Below are 5,543 nucleotides of genomic sequence, written 5' to 3'. Positions count from 1 at the left end.
GATGTAGGGCTGATTGAGGTTTATGTACTAACTGACTGCAGACGTCGAGGTTGGCACACTGATCTGGAAGTGTCAATGAAACGGACACTACTGTAAATTTCACTTGCTCTAGGCCCAGATTCTCGTCCATTTGCAACTTATTTCACGTTGCTCAGTGGTAGAAGGCAGCACTACGGCCCTACATCCTATCCACAGCGCTTCTTCGCGACAAACATTGTATTCTGCTGTCAATCATTTGCCACAGTTAGGCCTTCCAGTTGGAGAGATGGCAATTTTAGGCCAAGTTAAAAAAGCATAGTTAAGTACTGTCAATGTTGCTAATAAACTTTTTACTCTAACTTGGCCTACAATCGCCATTCTCTATTTTGAATGCAGACGTATAACATTAGTTCAACGCTAGAATGTTATGCAAGTCATGAAGAAGTGCTACAGGAAATCATAGCACTGTCCTGTCACTGAGCTACGTAAAAGAAGCTTCAAGAAAATGGAAATCAGGGCCAAGTTAAGGTGAAAGGAGTGCACCTCAGTGGCTCTTAACATACCTGTCAACTTCCCTTGTGTCACTGATTTACCACTCGCTAAATGTATTCTCTCTTCTTCTGTTTTAGTGTATGTAAGTATGACAAAGTAGAAAATTATTATCAGTGACAACCACGCGCTGTATGTCAGGCTATGTAGTAAAGAAACCACTGGTCTGCGTCTGAATACCTGGGACATGGTGCTTTGTGTGTGTGTGTGTGTGTGTGTGTGTGTGTGTGTGTGTGTGTGTGTGTGTGTGTGTGTGTGTGTGTGTGTGTGTGTGTGTGTGTGTGTGTGTGTGTGTGTGTGTGTGTGTTTACTTTCCTCACATCATAACCTTCACAACCACATTCTCTCATGAATCCCTTCATTATGTCTTTGCACACCTATGGCAGAGGAGGCATTAAGTGATTGGTCTGTCCGTCAGTGTGTCATTGGGTACGTAAGTGCGTGCGCCCCCAACACTCTTGTCAGCTCGATATCTCCTGAAACCATAAATGAAATTCCACAAAACTTTTGTAAGTGATGCAGTGTGAGGAGATAGTGAACTGATTAGGTCAGCTAGGTCAAGGGGTCAAAGGTCAAGGTTATATGGGGTTGACTTAGTTTATCCTTCGGGGTGCGATTTCTCCTGAACCCCTCGACGGATTTCAACCAAACTTTTGTTAAGATACAGTTTGACAGGACGATGAACTGATTACATCAGCAAGGTCAAGGAGTCAAAGGTCAAGGCCATACAGGGTCGATTTAGTTTATCTTTAGTCTCATTTCAACCCACAATGGACCCTGTCATGGAAGCTGTATAGCGAGTTTGTGTGCAATGTTTGGCGGAGGCATACTGAGAGACATTTTGCGTCGACAGCTCGGGGCCCATGTTTTCGAAGTTTCATTTCTTCATCTACATGACGAGTACGGTAAACATGGTTTTGTGTGTGTGTGTGTGTGTGTGTGTGTGTGTGTGTGTGTGTGTGTGTGTCTGTGTGTGCTGATATAACAGAGTTGGTATGGGAATATCATGCATGTATAGGCAGAAGACTGTGGGTCAAAGCATGGAGCCCTGTGAAACTCTGTCAGGGAAATTTTGTGTTCTTGATGATTGGCCCTGGAATATATGAATTTGTCCACCAGATAACTAGTTGGTGGGCCAGTGTTTCGTGTTCTCCAGATTTGTGTTGTACACCTTGGTGATTAGTTTGTGCTGGGGATGGCATCAAAGGCTTTATTAACGCCTAAACCGCGGGGTTGTTTTCACTCGACTTGCGTGTCCCGCGGGGATATTCGCCCTCCAACAGACTCTCTAAAAATATTTGTCAAAAATCAGTTATTAGTCCTACACTATTAAAATTATATATGCATATGGCACATCGGCTTTCTCCTGGAATGTTTGTTGAGCCTTCGTCGAGTACCGTAGGACTTGTGGAGACCTTTGAAGTTGGGTAACGAAGTCTCCACTTTACACTTCCCGACAACTCGTAATATGATTACCACAGCCTGATATTATCACTAGAAACACCATTCTATGATTTTCAAATAGTTTGGAATCCATACTCAAAAAAAAAAAAAAAAAAACTGTGAAAGCAATGAAAATTACGAATGAGTATGACCTTCCCACTTGCGCTCGTTCGCCGCTGGTATTCTGTCATTTATTATTCATAAAAACACTCACACTTTATTTTCATATTACTATATAATACTTATATATATCTTCAGTCTTTATCCATAAGTTTCCTTCAGTAATAGTAGTTTATTGTCACTGTAGGCATTCAATTTCTCTTTCAGTAAAATACGTAGAGAGCCACGGTTTCACTTTCACTGTCATAACTTCAAGTATCTGTACTCATATTCTTTTATTACTAATTGTTTACATTTCTATTTACATTTTCTATTGTATTTTCAATATTTACACTTCTATTTTACTTACACCATGTAATGCACTGTCACTTGCAGTAATTTATAAAACTATATTACACTGTTCCATCATATTTACATCCATTGCTTTGACTTGCTATTTACACATTATTTACATATTATTTACATTTTCCCCTTGCACTTTTAGAACTGCTTCAGGCTGTGGTAATCAAAGAAGCAGGTAATGCAGAGGGGAACCTGGCACTCAGCACACTGTAAAGAGGTGCATTTGTGCTCAGGTGTGCGTAAGTGCACACACCTGGCACCTGTGGATCGCAGCTGTCCTCTTGGATGTTGCACGCATTTGCCCTCTGCTCAAGTCTGTCGGGAAGTCTTACTGCATGGCGCCTTGGAGTTGCTGCTGTCACCCTACCACATCTCTCAAGCAGCTGCTGAACACAAGTCCTGGCGAACAACCTCAGGGAGAAGGACTTGGGTGGCCTTACCTTCATCTTGTACAGGATGAAGGCGTTCAGCATCATCATGTCTTTGAGATGCAGAAAAAATTTCCTGTACCACCTAGTGTTCTTCCTGAGGCAGTCGATCTCTCCAATCATCATGTCGGACATGTCCACCAGCAGCATGTTGATATTATAGTCTATTACAGCACCAGGTTTCCTCACAGGTTCGCCTGTCCTATGGTCGACCTTCCCACTGTCTTTCATTTCCCCCTTGTGTAAGGTGGTGAACACATGCACGACCCTCTTGTCATGCCACTGTATTGCCAGCATCTTCTCAGACTTGTGTAAGTGCACGTCTCCTCGCTGCGAGTTTCCTGCCTCTGGGAATTTGGGGAATTGAGCACGATTGCTCTTCACAATGCCACAGGAGACGATGCCGTGCTCTGAAAGATATTTAGCAAGTTTCGGTGCTGTATAATAATTGTTAGTATACAACACATGATTCCCACCAAAATACCTTTCAAACAGCACTTTCACTACACAGCCTGAGAAGCCAAGGCGGTGTGTTTTGTCCAGATCGACAGTGCTGGCTGAATAGATGACGAAGTCAAGGATGTACCCCGTCTTACAGTTGCACAGTACAAAAAACTTGATTCCAAAGCAATGGAGTTTGCTTGCAATGTACTGTACAAACCTAAGACGTCCTCTGAACAAAACCAAGGATTCGTCTATGACAACCTTCTGAAAGGGGTGGAAGAATGACATAAACTTATCCTTCATTCTGCTCAGAATCTCCAGAATCTTCCAGAGTGGGTCGGTTTGGGAAGGTACATCATTGTTGGCGAAGTGCAGGTTTCCCATGATGTTCCGGAAACGATCTCTGGCCATGTACTTATTGAAGGTGGGTGAGAGTAGTATGGGGTCCATGGACCAGTATTCTTCCAACTCATGCTTCTTTGAATGTGGCATGAGAAGCATGAGAGCGAAGAACACATACAGCACCTGCACTCTCAGCATGGTCCACTGTTATATCTTCGCTGCACCTGCACCACTTGCAGCACGTTGTGATTTGTACCTGTTTGTCTCATCACATATGTGTTGCATGACCTCGTCATCGAGGAAGGCCAAAAGGAAGTCCACACACTCTGCATCCTCGTCAAGAGTGAAAGCAGGCTGTATCCCTGAGGAACTCTCGTCAAAATGAAGATGTTCAGGGACGAAATCGGAACCTTCAATTCACACGAAGGCGTCCAGGATTCCCTGTCGTGGCAGTGTAGGGTAGATGAGGATGGAGGGTGGCTGTGAGGCAGACTGAGCTGTTTCAAGGTCACTCTCACTGACCCTAGGTGTCCGCGTAGCACTAGCAGCCCTTACTGTACTTGCTACTCTAATTTTATGACGAGTCAGAGATTTACTTCTTCCCCTACAGCCTGCCTTCGCTGTAAATGCTCGTGGAGACTCCGACGATGAAGACTCAGGAGAAAATTCCGCTGAAGATGAGGAAGAAATTACTGAAGTGGGGCTGGGGGAGCAGGTAGGTGATTCACCTCGGGACTCATGGTGGGCTGGGTCATCCGGGGCCATTGTTCTGGGGTTAACCCGCCGCCTTTTCACTCCCCAAATTCCTTCCCTTGCTGCACTAAGGGCTCTTTTCCCTTGGAGCTAGGTATAACTTGGGACACTGAAGCACTTGTACTAGGAGTTTCTGTAACGACTTTCTCCCCAGTCTCATCACACAATTCACCCAAAGGATCAAAGTCACTATCCATCATTATCATAGATAATTCTGCCAGTTCACATTCCACTGCCGAGTCACTAAGTCCTTTACTTCATCCCACACGAGTTTTTCTAGGGGTAGAGGTCACAGGGCCCTTTGCAATGGGAGCAGAAGCGGCGGATATGGCGGGGAGCGAGTGCGACATGGTTTCACCTAAGAAGATGACAAGGAATTGATTCTAGCAGCGTATATGGGCAGGCAAGGGTTGACAAGGTCAATAGGGTGACAGCTGCTAATTTACATGCTATGAAATGATTGGTAGGAAATCTCGACAATACATAAAAAAAATAGGTAGTTCCAGGTGAATGTAAATATCACTCAGGCTTCTCCCTTCCTTTCATATATATATATATATATATATATTTATTACGACAATAGATTATACGGCATATTTCAAAGGGAAATTACCGGGGTACATTAGCGAACGAGTGCACATGAGGTGTTGTCAGGTGATAATTAGCCAATTCCAGGTCTATGGAACTATCACTTACCTTATTTCCTTTTTGTATATATTATTTTGTATAAGAAAAGGACATAGGGCTTATTTCAATGGACGAAATCAGTGGAAAATTCCGGGGAAGATTTGCTTAGTGCAGCGCGGCCAGGCAGGTGAGAGGAAAGGGTAATGGAGGGGAGGTAGGGAGAGGAGTCCAGAACGGGGAAAAATGGCTAAATTGTCAACAATGGATGGGAGTACAGATGAGATTAGGAGAGCTGACTAGTGTTGGACATTGCCAGTACTGATAGATGATACAAGCCACCACTTGTAAGCCAGGGAGAATTCAAAATAACAGAACCACAAAAGTAACGCCCCACGGTATGATTCATTGCGCCTGAGCGTCACGAAAGTGACGCCCTGCAGTTAAGGGGTTAATGTTAATGTTAAGGGGTTAATGTTGTGTAGGTGTCGTGGAGTCTATTCAGTGTTTGATGTGTAA

The sequence above is a fragment of the Coenobita brevimanus genome, chromosome 51, assembly GCF_032717465.1.
Source record: "Coenobita brevimanus isolate Jiangsu-jjx chromosome 51, ASM3271746v2, whole genome shotgun sequence".
Classification (NCBI taxonomy): Eukaryota; Metazoa; Arthropoda; class Malacostraca; order Decapoda; family Coenobitidae; genus Coenobita; species Coenobita brevimanus.
The sequence above is the reverse complement of the archived record's forward strand: the minus strand, read 5'-3'. Positions refer to the sequence as shown.